The sequence below is a fragment of the Pseudophryne corroboree genome, chromosome 5 (assembly GCF_028390025.1).
Source record: "Pseudophryne corroboree isolate aPseCor3 chromosome 5, aPseCor3.hap2, whole genome shotgun sequence".
In the NCBI taxonomy this organism is placed as follows: Eukaryota; Metazoa; Chordata; class Amphibia; order Anura; family Myobatrachidae; genus Pseudophryne; species Pseudophryne corroboree.
Window position 1 is genome coordinate 109331625 of NC_086448.1, and position 19782 is coordinate 109351406.

Consider the following 19782-nt stretch of genomic DNA (forward strand, 5'->3'; position numbering starts at 1 on the left):
TTCATTACAATAAGGATTGGCAAACATTATTTACATTTGTTGTAATACTTACAAAGTCATTGCAAATACAGTGCAATATAAAATGAAATCCAAGGGATGAAATGTGTAAGCGTGTGGCCTGACGTGGGAAAAAAAAGTCTTGTGGAATCAGATTGTGCATGCTGTGTATGCTGCTTGCAATTGTTTGGATGAAATCATATGCTGTTATACAGTACTTACGGTGGTTTACCGCCATCTCTGGTACGTCATTCATTACCTAAATTTTATGTGTGAATAAAATTGTTTTTAAAAAAGGAATCATGCACTATGGAGCACCCCCATTCTTCTCGTGTTGAGTTTTCATCAGCACAAATAAAGCGGTGAAACGTTGATTACAACGGGATGTCTTTTGTTTTGTATCCAGTCGTATAGTGTGCCGCTACACGCTTCCATATATTTATATATATATATATATATATATATACACACACATATACACACACATATACACATACATACATACATTTATGCAATTAGGTTTCTCTAACGTCCTAGTGGATGCTGGGGACTCCGAAAGGACCATGGGGAATAGCGGCTCCGCAGGAGACTGGGCACAAAGTAAAAGCTTTAGGACTAGCTGGTGTGCACTGGCTCCTCCCCCTATGACCCTCCTCCAAACCTCAGTTAAGATTTTGTGCCCGAACGAGAAGGGTGCAATCTAGGTGGCTCTCCTGAGCTGCTTAGAGTAAAAGTTTAAATAGGTTTTTTTTATTTTCAGTGAGACCTGCTGGCAACAGGCTCACTGCATCGAGGGACTAAGGGGAGAAGAAGTGAACTCACCTGCGTGCAGAGTGGATTGGGCTTCTTAGGCTACTGGACATTAGCTACAGAGGGACGATCACAGGCCCAGCCATGGATGGGTCCCGGAGCCGCGCCGCCGGCCCCCTTACAGAGCCAGAAGAGTGAAGAGGTCCGGAAAATCGGCGGCAGAAGACGTCCTGTCTTCAATAAGGTAGCGCACATCACCGCAGCTGTGCGCCATTGCTCTCAGCACACTTCACACTCCGGTCACTGAGGGTGCAGGGCGCTGGGGGGGAGCGCCCTGGGACGCAATGAAAATACCTTAAATGGCTAAAAATACATCACATATAGCTCCTGGGCTATATGGATGTATTTAACCCCTGCCAGTTTTCCACAAAAAAGCGGGAGAAAGGCCGCCGAAAAAGGGGCGGAGCCTATCTCCTCAGCACACAAGCGCCATTTTTTCCTCACAGCTCCGTTGGAGGAAGGCTCCCTGACTCTCCCCTGCAGTCCTGCACTACAGAAACAGGGTAAAACAAGAGAGGGGGGGCACTAAATTGGCATATTAATATATACAGCAGCTATATTAGGGAAAAACACTTATATAAGGTTATCCCTATATATATATATATAGCGCTCTGGTGTGTGCTGGCAAACTCTCCCTCTGTCTCCCCAAAGGGCTAGTGGGGTCCTGTCCTCTGTCAGAGCATTCCCCGTGTGTGTGCTGTGTGTCGGTACGCTGTGTCGACATGTATGAGGAGGAAAATGGTGTGGAGGCGGAGCAATTGCCTGTGTTAGTGATGTCACCCCCTAGGGAGTCGACACCTGACTGGATGGTCTTATGGAAAGAATTACGTGATAGTGTCGGCACTTTACAAAAGACTGTTGACGACATGAGACAGCCGGCAAATCAGTTAATACCTGTACAGGCGTCTCAAACACCGTCAGGGGCTATAAAACGCCCGTTACCTCAGGTCGATACAGACACTGACACGGACACTGACTCCAGTTTCGACGGTGAGGAAACACACGTATTTTCCAGTAGGGCCACACGTTACATGATCACGGCAATGAAGGAGGTTTTGAACATTTCTGATACTACAAGTACCACAAAAAAGGGTATTATGTGGGGTGTGAAAAAACTACCCGTAGTTTTTCCTGAATCAGATGAATTAAATGAGGTGTGTGATGAAGCGTGGGTTTCCCCCGATAAAAAACTGCTAATTTCTAAAAAATTATTGGCATTATACCCTTTCCCGCCAGAGGTTAGGGCGCGTTGGGAAACACCCCCTAGCGTAGATAAGGCGCTCACACGCTTATCAAAACAAGTGGCGTTACCGTCTCCTGATACGGCCGCCCTCAAGGAACCAGCTGATAGGAAGCTGGAAAATATCCTTAAAAGTATATACACACATACTGGTATTATACTGCGACCAGCAATCGCCTCAGCCTGGATGTGCAGTGCTGGGGTGGCTTGGTCGGATTCCCTGACTGAAAATATTGATACCCTGGACAGGGACAATATATTATTGACTATAGAGCATTTAAAGGATGCATTTCTATATATGCGAGATGCACAGAGGGATATTTGCACTCTGGCATCAAGAGTAAGTGCGATGTCCATTTCTGCCAGAAGAGGATTATGGACGCGACAGTGGTCAGGGGATGCGGATTCCAAACGGCATATGGAAGTATTGCCGTATAAAGGGGAGGAGTTATTTGGGGTCGGTCTATCGGACCTGGTGGCAACGGCTGGAAAATCCACCTTTTTACCCCAAGTCACCTCGCAGCAGAAAAAGATACCGTCTTTTCAGGCTCAGTCCTTTCGTCCCCATAAGGGCAAGCGGGCAAAAGGCCACTCATATCTGCCCCGGGGCAGAGGAAGGGGAAAAAGACTGCAGCAAACAGCCTCTTCCCACGAACAGAAGCCCTCCCCCGCTTCTGCCAAGTCCTCAGCATGACGCTGGGGCCTTACAAGCGGACTCAGGCACGGTGGGGGCCTGTCTCATTCAGCGCGCAGTGGGCTCACTCGCAAGTGGACCCCTGGATCCTGCAGGTAGTATCTCAGGGGTACAAATTGGAATTCGAGACGTCTCCCCCTCGCCGGTTCCTGAAGTCTGCTTTACCAACGTCTCCCCCCGACAGGGAGGCGGTATTGGAAGCCATTCACAAGCTGTATTCCCAGCAGGTGATAATCAAGGTACCCCTCCTACAACAGGGAAAGGGGTATTATTCCACGCTGTTTGTGGTACCGAAGCCGGACCGCTCGGTGAGACCCATTTTAAATCTGAAATCCTTGAACACTTACATAAAAAGGTTCAAGTTCAAGATGGAGTCACTCAGAGCAGTGATAGCGAACCTGGAAGAAGGGGACTATATGGTGTCTCTGGACATCAAGGATGCTTACCTCCATGTCCCAATTTGCCCTTCTCACCAAGGGTACCTCAGGTTTGTGGTACAGAACTGTCACTATCAGTTTCAGACGCTGCCGTTTGGATTGTCCACGGCACCCCGGGTCTTTACCAAGGTAATGGCCGAAATGATGATTCTTCTTCGAAGAAAAGGCATCTTAATTATCCCTTACTTGGACGATCTCCTGATAAGGGCAAGGTCCAGAGAACAGTTAGAGGTCGGAGTAGCACTATCTCAAGTAGTACTACGACAGCACGGATGGATTCTAAATATTCCAAAATCCCAGCTGATTCCGACGACACGTCTGCTGTTCCTAGTGATGATTCTGGACACAGTACAGAAAAAGGTGTTTCTCCCGGAGGAGAAAGCCAAGGAGTTATCCGACCTAGTCAGGAACCTCCTAAGACCAGGCCAAGTGTCAGTACATCAATGCACAAGGGTCCTGGGAAAGATGGTGGCTTCTTACGAAGCGATTCCATTCGGCAGATTCCACGCAAGAACTTTTCAGTGGGATCTGCTGGACAAATGGTCCGGATCGCATCTTCAAATGCATCAGCGGATAACCCTGTCTCCAAGGACAAGGGTGTCTCTCCTGTGGTGGTTACAGAGTGCTCATCTCCTAGAGGGCCGCAGATTCGGCATTCAGGATTGGGTCCTGGTGACCACGGATGCCAGCCTGAGAGGCTGGGGAGCAGTCACACAGGGAAGAAATTTCCAGGGCTTGTGGTCAAGCATGGAAACGTCACTTCACATAAATATCCTGGAACTAAGGGCCATTTACAATGCCCTAAGTCAGGCAAGACCTCTGCTTCAGGGTCAGCCGGTGTTGATCCAGTCGGACAACATCACGGCAGTCGCCCACGTAAACAGACAGGGCGGCACAAGAAGCAGGAGGGCAATGATGGAAGTGGCAAGGATTCTTCGCTGGGCGGAGAATCATGTGATAGCACTGTCAGCAGTGTTCATTCCGGGAGTGGACAACTGGGAAGCAGACTTCCTCAGCAGACACGATCTTCACCCGGGGGAGTGGGGACTTCACCCAGAAGTCTTCCACATGATTGTGAACCGTTGGGAAAAACCAAAGGTGGACATGATGGCGTCCCGCCTCAACAAAAAGCTGGACAGATATTGCGCCAGGTCAAGGGACCCTCAGGCAATAGCTGTGGACGCTCTGGTAACACCGTGGGTGTACCAGTCAGTGTATGTGTTCCCTCCTCTTCCTCTCATACCAAAAGTACTGAGAATCATAAGAAGGAGAGGAGAAAAGATTATACTCGTGGCTCCGGATTGGCCAAGAAGGACTTGGTACCCGGAAATTCAAGAGATGCTCACGGAAGACCCGTGGCCTCTACCTCTAAGAAAGGACCTGCTCCAGCAGGGACCATGTCTGTTCCAAGACTTACCGCGGCTGCGTTTGACGGCATGGCGGTTGAACGCCGGATCCTGAAGGAAAAAGGCATTCCGGATGAAGTCATCCCTACCCTGATCAAAGCCAGGAAGGATGTAACCATACAACATTATCACCGTATTTGGCGAAAATATGTTGCGTGGTGCGAGGCCAGGAAGGGCCCTACAGAGGAATTTCAACTGGGTCGTTTCCTGCATTTCCTGCAAACAGGACTGTCTATGGGCCTCAAATTAGGGTCCATTAAGGTTCAAATTTCGGCCCTGTCAATATTCTTCCAAAAAGAACTGGCTTCTGTTCCTGAAGTTCAGACGTTTGTCAAGGGAGTACTGCATATACAGCCTCCTTTTGTGCCTCCAGTGGCACCTTGGGATCTCAATGTAGTTTTGGGATTCCCAAAATCACATTGGTTTGAACCACTCACCACTGTGGACTTAAAATATCTCACATGGAAAGTGGTAATGCTGTTAGCCCTGGCTTCAGCCAGGCGTGTCTCAGAATTGGCGGCTTTATCCTATAAAAGCCCTTACCTAATTTTTCATACGGACAGGGCAGAATTGAGGACTCGTCCTCAATTTCTCCCTAAGGTGGTTTCAGCATTTCACTTAAACCAGCCTATTGTGGTGCCTGCGGCTACTAGGGACTTGGAGGATTCCAAGTTGCTGGACGTAGTCAGGGCCCTGAAAATATATGTTTCCAGGACGGCTGGAGTCAGGAAATCTGATTCGCTGTTTATCCTGTATGCACCCAACAAGCTGGGTGCTCCTGCTTCTAAGCAGACGGTTGCTCGTTGGATTTGTAGTACAATTCAGCTTGCACATTCTGTGGCAGGCCTGCCAAAGCCAAAATCTGTAAAAGCCCATTCCACACGGAAAGTGGGCTCATCTTGGGCGGCTGCCCGAGGGGTCTCGGCTTTACAACTTTGCCGAGCAGCTACTTGGTCAGGGGCAAACACGTTTGCTAAATTCTACAAATTTGATACCCTGGCTGAGGAGGACCTGGAGTTCTCTCATTCGGTGCTGCAGAGTCATCCGCACTCTCCCGCCCATTTGGGAGCTTTGGTATAATCCCCATGGTCCTTTCGGAGTCCCCAGCATCCACTAGGACGTTAGAGAAAATAAGAATTTACTTACCGATAATTCTATTTCTCATAGTCCGTAGTGGATGCTGGGCGCCCATCCCAAGTGCGGATTGTCTGCATTACTTGTACATAGTTATTGTTACAAAAATCGGGTTATTGTTGTTGTGAGCCATCTTTTCAGAGGCTCCTTCTGTTATCATGCTGTTAACTGGGTTCAGATCACAAGTTGTACGGTGTGATTGGTGTGGCTGGTATGAGTCTTACCCGGGATTCAAAATCCTTCCTTATTGTGTACGCTCGTCCGGGCACAGTATCCTAACTGAGGCTTGGAGGAGGGTCATAGGGGGAGGAGCCAGTGCACACCAGCTAGTCCTAAAGCTTTTACTTTGTGCCCAGTCTCCTGCGGAGCCGCTATTCCCCATGGTCCTTTCGGAGTCCCCAGCATCCACTACGGACTATGAGAAATAGAATTATCGGTAAGTAAATTCTTATTTTTTTCATTTGTAAAAACTGCTACATGTTATTTAAAAAAAACTTCCATGATGCCATTTATGTTATTGTCATTGTTTAATAGTTTGAGATAACATTCTTCTAAGCGTCTTCTAATTAAAAAGTAAGAGAAACATCCTCTTAGTTTACCTATGCCCTGTAGTAAGGCAGCAGTGTAACCATTTATCTTCTGATCTATATGAAGAAGCATCAGATCACATTATGGGGTCTGATCAATAGCATGAACTGCTAACCTCTGGCTGGCTAGTCATGCTGGAGAGAAAACAACATTATCCAATAACATTCAATAATAAGCCGCTGCATAGACTGTGTGAAACATCACACTGACTCTGTGATAGCACCATCCAATCCACGGAAGCCATCAGCAGGTTAACCATTGATGGTGCCATTGATGCTTAACACTTATGGCATGAAAACATTGAAGGTGGATCATTGTTGATTTGCACTCATCGGTCAGAAAGTGATCTGCTTTGTCAGACTGTGCTCACTCTGTGATATCTCCATCCAGTCACTGACTAGCCTGCCGTACAGACTGTGAAGCATTGTGCTCCCTCTGGGGCCTATTCATTATTAGCAACCATTGGCTCCACATAAATTATGTATCCAGCTCGCTGAGAATTGTGGCAACTGACACCAATGCACCAGAGTAATTTAGGAAAGCCTCGATGCCATGAAAATTGCTCTGAAATGCAGCCCTCCAACAAGTCCTATGACTACTACTTTTGCTAATTCTGCCAGCTCGTAGCAAGTAGCAGGGCAGTGTTACTGCGCATGTGTGAACTCTGCTGGAGGTGGCCAAGGTGGTTCCAATGCGTGAAAGCACTGTGCTCACACCATCCAGTCATCGGCTTACCCCTGCTGTATAGACTAGGGGCTAGATTTACTAAAGCTTCTAGTGGTGTTCTAGAGTCTAGCTATCATTCTCTATTGCATTCTACAAAATAATAGAAATAATCTGATTGGTTGTTATGGGCAACACAACCACTTCTCTGTTTCAGAAGCTTTATTCAATCTACCCCTAGGTTTATTCATTATCCATTCATTCCTATAAAAGTAGGTGAAGATAAACATTTTCATCTAAAAGTATCAGGGTCATTCATTTTAAAGGTAACATCATGCATAGCTCCTGCTTACCTTTCAGTCCCGATCTGGCCCACTGTCTCCATACACTGGTATGGGAGCCTAAGTTCATCCAGCTCCATACATACTACATTTTTAGAGCTTGACAGCAGGAATCTTCACCTTCTTCAGATGGTGCTGATTCCCGGACTCCACCCCTTCACTATAGGAAGGAGTCCTGGGTTGTGAAAAGGGATCCTTTAGGATTGCTCAGCCCTGTTTGGCTCCCTCAGCTTGAAGTTGCTCATGTGTGACCCCAAGTTCACCCATGCACCCTAGCACTGCTGAGTCAGACCTCGGGAGTGATAAGTTTCACCGATACTAAATTAGCAGTGATAGGGATGGCAGGGACAGCTGATCTTCAATGTTGAATTGCTCCAGTGATTTTGTATTCACTGCTGCTACTCGATGCGAGTTAAATACTTATTAGTGGCTATCACAATCCACTTACAGATTAACCATAGAATTATATACCAATAAAAGTTAACTCAAAAAGTGTTAACCCCTCTATCCCCCATGTGTAATGAAATATCCCCCGGATGAAGCCAGATAAAGAGATTTAACTGGCAAGTACCAAAAAAAATCTTGTTTTACCTTGTTGGTAGGTCTAATACATTTTTCTCATATGTCCTAGAGGATGCTGGGGACTCCAAAAGGACCATGGGGTATAGACGGGATCCGCAGGAGACATGGGCACACTATAAGACTTTGAATGGGTGTGAACTGGCTCCTCCCTCTATGCCCCTCCTCCAGACCTCAGTTAGACTTTGTGCCCAGGAGTGAATGGACACACACTAGGGGAGCTCTACTGAGTTTCTCGGAATAGACTTTATATTAGGTTTATTATTTTCTGGGAGACCTGCTGGCTACAGGCTCCCTGCATCGTGGGAGTGAGGGGAGAGAAGCAGACCTACTTCTTCTGAGTTCAAGGGCCCTGCTTCATAGGCAACTGGACACCATTAGCTCCAGAGGGTCTGATCACTTGGTTCGCCTAGCTGTTCGTTCCCGGAGCCGCGCCGTCACCCCCCTCACAGAGCCAGAAGAAAGAAGCCGGGTGAGTAAAGGAAGAACAGAAGACTTCAGTGACGGCAGAAGACTTCAGAGTCTCTGAGGTACCGCGCATTGCTCCCACACACAAGCGGCACTACAAGGGTGCAGGGCGCAGGGGGTGGTGCTCTGGGCAGCAATATACCTCATATATATAGCCTGGCAAAGAGGTATACAGTGCATAGGCACTGTATACTGACCCCCGCCAGTATAAAAATGTGAAAAATTAGCGAGACTGAAGCGCGCCGAGAAGGGGGCGTGGCTTAGCCCTCACAACTCTATACAGCGCCATTTTCTCCTCACAGAGACGCTGGTCCCGCCAAAACACTGTTGAACAGCTAACAGTGTAAAACGAGGGGGGGCACAGTTGTTTAGTGCAATATAGGTTCAAAAATGAAGCACTATATATATCTATCTATCTATCTATCTATATCTATATCTATATCTATATCTATATATAATAAGAATTTACTTACCGATAATTCTATTTCTCGTAGTCCGTAGTGGATGCTGGGGACTCCGTCAGGACCATGGGGAATAGCGGCTCCGCAGGAGACAGGGCACAAAAATAAAGCTTTAGGATCAGGTGGTGTGTACTGGCTCCTCCCCCTATGACCCTCCTCCAAGCCTCAGTTAGGATACTGTGCCCGGACGAGCGTACACAATAAGGAAGGATATTGAACCCCGGGTAAGACTCATACCAGCCACACCAATCACACCGTATAACTTGTGATCTGAACCCAGTTAACAGTATGACAAACGTAGGAGCCTCTGAACAGACGGCTCACAACAAATAACAACCTGATTTTTTTTTGTAACAATAACTATGTACAAGTATTGCAGACAATCCGCACTTGGGATGGGCGCCCAGCATCCACTACGGACTACGAGAAATAGAATTATCGGTAAGTAAATTCTTATTTTCTCTAACGTCCTAAGTGGATGCTGGGGACTCCGTCAGGACCATGGGGATTATACCAAAGCTCCCAAACGGGCGGGAGAGTGCGGATGACTCTGCAGCACCGAATGAGAGAACTCAAGGTCCTCCTCAGCCAGGGTATCAAATTTGTAGAATTTTGCAAACGTATTTGCCCCTGACCAAGTAGCAGCTCGGCAGAGTTGTAATGCCGAGACTCCCCGGGCAGCCGCCCAGGATGAGCCCACTTTCCTTGTGGAATGGGCCTTGACAGATTTAGGTTGTGGCAAGCCTGCCACAGAATGTGCAAGTTGAATTGTGCTACAAATCCAACGAGCAATCGTCTGCTTAGAAGCAGGAGCACCCATCTTGTTGGGTGCATACAATATAAGCAGTGAGTCAGACTTTCTGACTCCCGCCGTTCTTGAAATATATATTTTCAATGCCCGGACCACGTCCAACAACTTGGAATCCTCCAAGTCGTTAGTAGCCGCAGGCACCACAATAGGCTGGTTCAGGTGAAACGCTGACACCACCTTAGGCAGAAAATGAGGACGCGTCCGCAGTTCTGCCCTGTCCGTATGGAAAATCAGATATGGGCTCTTATATGATAAAGCCGCCAATTCTGATACTCTCCTGGCTGAAGCCAGGGCCAGTAGCATGGTTACTTTCCATGTGAGATACTTCAGCTCCAACGATTTGAGCGGCTCAAACCAATGGGATTTGAGAAAATCCAAGACTACATTAAGATCCCACGGTGCCACTGGGGGCACAACCGGGGGCTGTATATGTAGTACTCCTTTTACAAAAGTCTGGACTTCAGGAACTGAAGCCAATTCTTTCTGGAAGAAAATCGACAGGGCCGAAATTTGAACCTTAATGGACCCCAATTTGAGGCCCATAGACAATCCTGTTTGCAGGAAATGTAGGAATCGACCCAGTTGAAATTCCTCCGTGGGGGCCTTCCTGGCCTCACACCACGCAACATATTTTCTCCAAATGCGGTGATAATGTTGTGCAGTCACCTCCTTCCTGGCTTTTACCAGTGTAGGAATGACCTCTTCCGGAATGCCTTTTTCCTTTAGAATTCGGCGTTCAACCGCCATGCCGTCAAACGCAGCCGCGGTAAGTCTTGGAATAGACACGGTCCCTGCTGAAGCAGGTCCCGTCTTAGAGGTAGAGGCCACGGATCCTCCGTGAGCATCTCTTGAAGTTCCGGGTACCAAGTTCTTCTTGGCCAATCCGGAGCCACTAGTATCGTTCTTACTCCCTTCTGCCGTATAATTCTCAGTACTTTTGGTATGAGAGGCAGAGGAGGGAACACATACACTGACTGGAACACCCACGGTGTTACCAGAGCGTCCACAGCTATTGCCTGAGGATCTCTTGACCTGGCGCAATACTTGTCCAGTTTTTTGTTGAGGCGGGACGCCATCATATCCACCATTGGTGTTTCCCAACGGTTCACAATCATGTGGAAGACTTCTGGATGAAGTCCCCACTCTCCCGGGTGTAGATCGTGTCTGCTGAGGAAGTCTGCTTCCCAGTTGTCCACTCCCGGAATGAATACTGCTGACAGTGCTATCACATGATCTTCCGCCCAGTGAAGAATCCTTGCAGCTTCTGCCATTGCTGTCCTGCTTCTTGTGCCGCCCTGTCTGTTTACGTGGGCGACTGCCGTGATGTTGTCCGACTGGATCAACACCGGCTGACCCTGAAGCAGGGGTTTTGCCAGACTTAGAGCATTGTAAATCGCTCTTAGCTCCAGTATATTTATGTGAAGAGACATCTCCAGGCTTGACCATACTCCCTGGAAGTTTCTTCCTTGTGTGACCGCTCCCCAGCCTCTCAGACTGGCATCCGTGGTCACCAGGACCCAGTCCTGTATGCCGAATCTGCGGCCCTCTAACAGATGAGCACTCTGCAACCACCACAGAAGAGACACCCTTGTCCGTGGCGATAAGGTTATCCGCTGATGCATCTGCAGATGCGATCCGGACCATTTGTCCAGCAGATCCCACTGAAAAGTTCGTGCGTGGAATCTGCCGAATGGAATCGCTTCGTAAGAAGCCACCATCTTTCCCAGGACTCTTGTGCATTGATGTACAGACACTGTCCCTGGTTTTAGGAGGTTCCTGACAAGTTCGGATAACTCCCTGGCTTTCTCCTCCGGAAGAAACACCTTTTTCTGAACCGTGTCCAGAATCATTCCCAGGAACAGCAGACGTGTTGTCGGGGTCAACTGAGATTTTGGAAAATTCAGAATCCACCCGTGTTGTTGCAGCACTACTTGGGTTAGTGCTACTCCGTCCTCCAGCTGTTCTCTGGACCTTGCCCTTATCAGGAGATCGTCCAAGTAAGGGATAATTAATACGCCTCTTCTTCGCAGAAGAATCATCATTTCGGCCATTACCTTGGTAAAGACCCGAGGTGCCGTGGACAATCCAAACGGCAGCGTCTGAAACTGATAATGACAGTTTTGCACCACGAACCTGAGGTACCCTTGATGTGAAGGGCAAATTGGGACATGCAGGTAAGCATCCTTTATGTCCAGGGACACCATAAAGTCCCCTTCTTCCAGATTCGCTATCACTGCTCTGAGTGACTCCATCTTGAACTTGAATTTTTGTATGTACAGGTTCAAAGATTTCAGATTTAGAATAGGTCTTACCGAGCCGTCCGGCTTCGGTACCACAAATAGCGTGGAGTAATACCCCTTTCCCTGTTGTAGGAGGGGTACCTTGACTATCACCTGCTGAGCAAGCAGCTTGTGAATGGCTTCCAATACCGTCTCCCTGTCTGAGGGAGACGTTGGCAAAGCAGACTTTAGGAAACGGCGAGGGGGAGACTTCTCGAATTCCAACCTGTAACCCTGAGATACTACCTGCAGAATCCAGGGGTCCACCTGTGAGCAAGCCCACTGTGCGCTGAAATTCTTGAGTCGACCCCCCACCGTTCCTGAGTCCGCTTGTAAGGCCCCAGCGTCATGCTGAGGGCTTTGCAGAACCCTGGGAGGGCTTCTGTTCCTGGGCAGGGGCTGCTTGCTGCCCTCTCTTACCCCTTCCTCTGCCCCTAGGCAGATATGACTGTCCTTTTGTCCGCTTGTTCTTATAGGACCGAAAGGACTGCGGCTGAAAAGACGGTGTCTTTTTCTGTTGGGAGGGGGTCTGAGGTAAAAAGGTGGATTTTCCGGCAGTTGCCTTGGCCACCAGATCCGATAGACCGACGCCAAATAATTCCTCCCCTTTATACGGCAATACTTCCATATGTCGTTTGGAATCCGCATCACCTGACCACTGTCGCGTCCATAAACTCCTTCTGGCAGATATTGACATCGCATTTACTCTCGATGCCAGAGTGCAAATATCTCTCTGCGCATCTCGCATATAAAGGAAAGCATCCTTTAATTGCTCTATAGTCAATAAAATACTGTCCCTATCCAGGGTATCAATATTTTCAGTCAGGGAATCCAACCAGACGACCCCAGCACTGCACATCCAGGCTGAGGCGATGGCCGGTCGCAGTATAACACCAGTATGTGTGTATATACTTTTTAGGGTAGTTTCCAGTCTCCTATCTGCTGGATCCTTGAGGACGGCCGTATCCGGAGACGGTAACGCCACTTGTTTTGATAAGCGTGTGAGCGCCTTATCCACCCTAGGGGGTGTTTCCCAGCGCGCCCTAACCTCTGGCGGGAAAGGGTATAATGCTAATAACTTTTTTGAAATTAGCATTTTTCTATCTGGGTTAAACCACGCTTCATCACATACATCATTTAATTCCTCTGATTCAGGAAAAACTACAGGTAGTTTTTTCACCCCCCACATAATACCCCTTTTTGTGGTACTTGCAGCATCAGAGATATGCAAAGCCTCCTTCATTGCCGTGATCATATAACGTGTGGCCCTACTTGAAAATACGTTTGTTTCATCACCGTCGACACTAGATTCAGTGTCTGTGTCTGGGTCTGTGTCGACCGACTGAGGTAAAGGGCGCTTTACAGCCCCTGACGGTGTCTGAGACGCCTGGGCAGGTACTAACTGGTTTGCCGGCCGTCTCATGTCGTCAACTGATTTTTGTAATGTGCTGACATTATCACGTAATTCCATAAACAAAGCCATCCATTCCGGTGTCGACTCCCTGGGGGGTGACATCACCATTATCGGCAATTGCTCTGCCTCCACGCCAACATCGTCCTCATACATGTCGACACACACGTACCGACACACAGCAGACACACAGGGAATGCTCTTATCGAAGACAAGACCCCACTAGCCCTTTGGGGAGACAGAGGGAGAGTTTGCCAGCACACACCCAAGCGCTATAATATATATGGGAACAACCTTATATAAGTGTTGTTCCTTATAGCAGCTTAAATATATCCAGTATATCGCCAAAAAATGCCCCCCCTCTCTGTTTTACCCTGTTTCTGTAGTGCAGTGCAGGGGAGAGTCCTGGGAGCCTTCCTCACAGCGGAGCTGAGCAGGAAAATGGCGCTGTGTGCTGAGGAGAATAAGCCCCGCCCCCTATTTCGGCGGGCTTTCCTCCCGTGGATTTAGATAAGTGGCATGGGTTAAATACATACATATAGCCTTAATGGCTATATGTGATGTATTCTTTTGCCTTAAGGTAATAAAATATTGCTGCCCAGGGCGCCCCCAGCAGCGCCCTGCACCCTCCGTGACCGCTTGGTGTGAAGTGTGTGACAACAATGGCGCACAGCTGCAGTGCTGTGCGCTACCTTCATGAAGACTGAAAAGCCTTCTGCCGCCTGTTTCCGGACCTTCAATCTTCAGCATCTGTAAGGGGGGTCGGCGGCGCGGCTCCGGGACGAACCCCAGGGCGAGACCTGTGTTCCGACTCCCTCTGGAGCTAATGGTGTCCAGTAGCCTAAGAATCCAATCCATCCTGCACGCAGGTGAGTTGAAATTCTCTCCCCTAAGTCCCTCGATGCAGTGAGCCTGTTGCCAGCAGGACTCACTGAAAATAAAAAACCTAAAAAACTTTTTCTAAGCAGCTCTTTAAGAGAGCCACCTAGATTGCACCCTGCTCGGACGGGCACAAAAACCTAACTGAGGCTTGGAGGAGGGTCATAGGGGGAGGAGCCAGTACACACCACCTGATCCTAAAGCTTTATTTTTGTGCCCTGTCTCCTGCAGGAGACAGGGCACAAAAATAAAGCTTTAGGATCAGGTGGTGTGTACTGGCTCCTCCCCCTATGACCCTCCTCCAAGCCTCAGTTAGGTTTTTGTGCCCGTCCGAGCAGGGTGCAATCTAGGTGGCTCTCTTAAAGAGCTGCTTAGAAAAAGTTTTTTAGGTTTTTTATTTTCAGTGAGTCCTGCTGGCAACAGGCTCACTGCATCGAGGGACTTAGGGGAGAGAATTTCAACTCACCTGCGTGCAGGATGGATTGGATTCTTAGGCTACTGGACACCATTAGCTCCAGAGGGAGTCGGAACACAGGTCTCGCCCTGGGGTTCGTCCCGGAGCCGCGCCGCCGACCCCCCTTACAGATGCTGAAGATTGAAGGTCCGGAAACAGGCGGCAGAAGGCTTTTCAGTCTTCATGAAGGTAGCGCACAGCACTGCAGCTGTGCGCCATTGTTGTCACACACTTCACACCAAGCGGTCACGGAGGGTGCAGGGCGCTGCTGGGGGCGCCCTGGGCAGCAATATTTTATTACCTTAAGGCAAAAGAATACATCACATATAGCCATTAAGGCTATATGTATGTATTTAACCCATGCCACTTATCTAAATCCACGGGAGGAAAGCCCGCCGAAATAGGGGGCGGGGCTTATTCTCCTCAGCACACAGCGCCATTTTCCTGCTCAGCTCCGCTGTGAGGAAGGCTCCCAGGACTCTCCCCTGCACTGCACTACAGAAACAGGGTAAAACAGAGAGGGGGGGCATTTTTTGGCGATATACTGGATATATTTAAGCTGCTATAAGGAACAACACTTATATAAGTTTGTTCCCATATATATTATAGCGCTTGGGTGTGTGCTGGCAAACTCTCCCTCTGTCTCCCCAAAGGGCTAGTGGGGTCCTGTCTTCGATAAGAGCATTCCCTGTGTGTCTGCTGTGTGTCGGTACGTGTGTGTCGACATGTATGAGGACGATGTTGGCGTGGAGGCAGAGCAATTGCCGATAATGGTGATGTCACCCCCCAGGGAGTCGACACCGGAATGGATGGCTTTGTTTATGGAATTACGTGATAATGTCAGCACATTACAAAAATCAGTTGACGACATGAGACGGCCGGCAAACCAGTTAGTACCTGCCCAGGCGTCTCAGACACCGTCAGGGGCTGTAAAGCGCCCTTTACCTCAGTCGGTCGACACAGACCCAGACACAGACACTGAATCTAGTGTCGACGGTGATGAAACAAACGTATTTTCAAGTAGGGCCACACGTTATATGATCACGGCAATGAAGGAAGCTTTGCATATCTCTGATGCTGCAAGTACCACAAAAAGGGGTATTATGTGGGGGGTGAAAAAACTACCTGTAGTTTTTCCTGAATCAGAGGAATTAAATGATGTATGTGATGAAGCGTGGTTTAACCCAGATAGAAAAATGCTAATTTCAAAAAAGTTATTAGCATTATACCCTTTCCCGCCAGAGGTTAGGGCGCGCTGGGAAACACCCCCTAGGGTGGATAAGGCGCTCACACGCTTATCAAAACAAGTGGCGTTACCGTCTCCGGATACGGCCGCCCTCAAGGATCCAGCAGATAGGAGACTGGAAACTACCCTAAAAAGTATATACACACATACTGGTGTTATACTGCGACCGGCCATCGCCTCAGCCTGGATGTGCAGTGCTGGGGTCGTCTGGTTGGATTCCCTGACTGAAAATATTGATACCCTGGATAGGGACAGTATTTTATTGACTATAGAGCAATTAAAGGATGCTTTCCTTTATATGCGAGATGCGCAGAGAGATATTTGCACTCTGGCATCGAGAGTAAATGCGATGTCCATATCTGCCAGAAGGAGTTTATGGACGCGACAGTGGTCAGGTGATGCGGATTCCAAACGACATATGGAAGTATTGCCGTATAAAGGGGAGGAATTATTTGGCGTCGGTCTATCGGATCTGGTGGCCACGGCAACTGCCGGAAAATCCACCTTTTTACCTCAGACCCCCTCCCAACAGAAAAAGACACCGTCTTTTCAGCCGCAGTCCTTTCGGTCCTATAAGAACAAGCGGACAAAAGGACAGTCATATCTGCCTAGGGGCAGAGGAAGGGGTAAGAGAGGGCAGCAAGCAGCCCCTGCCCAGGAACAGAAGCCCTCCCAGGGTTCTGCAAAGCCCTCAGCATGACGCTGGGGCCTTACAAGCGGACTCAGGAACGGTGGGGGGTCGACTCAAGAATTTCAGCGCACAGTGGGCTTGCTCACAGGTGGACCCCTGGATTCTGCAGGTAGTATCTCAGGGTTACAGGTTGGAATTCGAGAAGTCTCCCCCTCGCCGGTTCCTAAAGTCTGCTTTGCCAACGTCTCCCTCAGACAGGGAGACGGTATTGGAAGCCATTCACAAGCTGTTTGCTCAGCAGGTGATAGTCAAGGTACCCCTCCTACAACAGGAAAGGGGTATTACTCCACGCTATTTGTGGTACCGAAGCCGGACGGCTCGGTAAGACCTATTCTAAATCTGAAATCTTTGAACCTGTACATACAAAAATTCAAGTTCAAGATGGAGTCACTCAGAGCAGTGATAGCGAATCTGGAAGAAGGGGACTTTATGGTGTCCCTGGACATAAAGGATGCTTACCTGCATGTCCCAATTTGCCCTTCACATCAAGGGTACCTGAGGTTCGTGGTGCAAAACTGTCATTATCAGTTTCAGACGCTGCCGTTTGGATTGTCCACGGCACCTCGGGTCTTTACCAAGGTAATGGCCGAAATGATGATTCTTCTGCGAAGAAGAGGCGTATTAATTATCCCTTACTTGGACGATCTCCTGATAAGGGCAAGGTCCAGAGAACAGCTGGAGGACGGAGTAGCACTAACCCAAGTAGTGCTGCAACAACACGGGTGGATTCTGAATTTTCCAAAATCGCAGTTGACCCCGACAACACGTCTGCTGTTCCTGGGAATGATTCTGGACACGGTTCAGAAAAAGGTGTTTCTTCCGGAGGAGAAAGCCAGGGAGTTATCCGAACTTGTCAGGAACCTCCTAAAACCAGGGACAGTGTCTGTACATCAATGCACAAGAGTCCTGGGAAAGATGGTGGCTTCTTACGAAGCGATTCCATTCGGCAGATTCCACGCACGAACTTTTCAGTGGGATCTGCTGGACAAATGGTCCGGATCGCATCTGCAGATGCATCAGCGGATAACCTTATCGCCACGGACAAGGGTGTCTCTTCTGTGGTGGTTGCAGAGTGCTCATCTGTTAGAGGGCCGCAGATTCGGCATACCGGACTGGGTCCTGGTGACCACGGATGCCAGTCTGAGAGGCTGGGGAGCGGTCACACAAGGAAGAAACTTCCAGGGAGTATGGTCAAGCCTGGAGATGTCTCTTCACATAAATATACTGGAGCTAAGAGCGATTTACAATGCTCTAAGTCTGGCAAAACCCCTGCTTCAGGGTCAGCCGGTGTTGATCCAGTCGGACAACATCACGGCAGTCGCCCACGTAAACAGACAGGGCGGCACAAGAAGCAGGACAGCAATGGCAGAAGCTGCAAGGATTCTTCGCTGGGCGGAAGATCATGTGATAGCACTGTCAGCAGTATTCATTCCGGGAGTGGACAACTGGGAAGCAGACTTCCTCAGCAGACACGATCTACACCCGGGAGAGTGGGGACTTCATCCAGAAGTCTTCCACATGATTGTGAACCATTGGGAAAAACCAATGGTGGATATGATGGCGTCCCGCCTCAACAAAAAACTGGACAGGTATTGCGCCAGGTCAAGAGATCCTCAGGCAATAGCTGTGGACGCTCTGGTAACACCGTGGGTGTTCCAGTCAGTGTATGTGTTCCCTCCTCTGCCTATCATACCAAAAGTACTGAGAATTATACGGCAGAAGGGAGTAAGAACGATACTAGTGGCTCCGGATTGGCCAAGAAGAACTTGGTACCCGGAACTTCAAGAGATGCTCACGGAGGATCCGTGGCCTCTACCTCTAAGACGGGACCTGCTTCAGCAGGGACCGTGTCTATTCCAAGACTTACCGCGGCTGCGTTTGACGGCATGGCGGTTGAACGCCGAATTCTAAAGGAAAAAGGCATTCCGGAAGAGGTCATTCCTACACTGGTAAAAGCCAGGAAGGAGGTGACTGCACAACATTATCACCGCATTTGGAGAAAATATGTTGCGTGGTGTGAGGCCAGGAAGGCCCCCACGGAGGAATTTCAACTGGGTCGATTCCTACATTTCCTGCAAACAGGATTGTCTATGGGCCTCAAATTGGGGTCCATTAAGGTTCAAATTTCGGCCCTGTCGATTTTCTTCCAGAAAGAATTGGCTTCAGTTCCTGAAGTCCAGACTTTTGTAAAAGGAGTACTACATATACAGCCCCCGGTTGTGCCCCCAGTGGCACCGTGGGATCTTAATGTAGTCTTGGATTTTCTCAAATCCCATTGGTTTGAGCCGCTCAAATCGGTGGAGCTGAAGTATCTCACATGGAAAGTAACCATGCTACTGGCCCTGGCTTCAGCCAGGAGAGTATCAGAATTGGCGGCTTTATCATATAAGAGCCCATATCTGATTTTCCATACGGACAGGGCAGAACTGCGGACGCGTCCTCATTTTCTGCCTAAGGTGGTGTCAGCGTTTCACCTGAACCAGCCTATTGTGGTGCCTGCGGCTACTAACGACTTGGAGGATTCCAAGTTGTTGGACGTGGTCCGGGCATTGAAAATATATATTTCAAGAACGGCGGGAGTCAGAAAGTCTGACTCACTGCTTATATTGTATGCACCCAACAAGATGGGTGCTCCTGCTTCTAAGCAGACGATTGCTCGTTGGATTTGTAGCACAATTCAACTTGCACATTCTGTGGCAGGCTTGCCACAACCTAAATCTGTCAAGGCCCATTCCACAAGGAAAGTGGGCTCATCCTGGGCGGCTGCCCGGGGAGTCTCGGCATTACAACTCTGCCGAGCTGCTACTTGGTCAGGGGCAAATACGTTTGCAAAATTCTACAAATTTGATACCCTGGCTGAGGAGGACCTTGAGTTCTCTCATTCGGTGCTGCAGAGTCATCCGCACTCTCCCGCCCGTTTGGGAGCTTTGGTATAATCCCCATGGTCCTGACGGAGTCCCCAGCATCCACTTAGGACGTTAGAGAAAATAAGAATTTACTTACCGATAATTCTATTTCTCGTAGTCCGTAGTGGATGCTGGGCGCCCATCCCAAGTGCGGATTGTCTGCAATACTTGTACATAGTTATTGTTACAAAAAAAAATCGGGTTGTTATTTGTTGTGAGCCGTCTGTTCAGAGGCTCCTACGTTTGTCATACTGTTAACTGGGTTCAGATCACAAGTTATACGGTGT

The 19782-nt window shown here is 48.8% G+C and overlaps 1 protein-coding gene across 4 annotated transcripts in view; it reads left to right on the plus strand.

Annotated features, from left to right (window-relative positions):
* PLXDC2 (plexin domain containing 2) overlaps nt 1-19782 on the plus strand; it is a 1323386-nt gene that overhangs the window by 561286 nt on the left and 742318 nt on the right. The gene's annotated exons all lie outside the window — the stretch shown is intronic.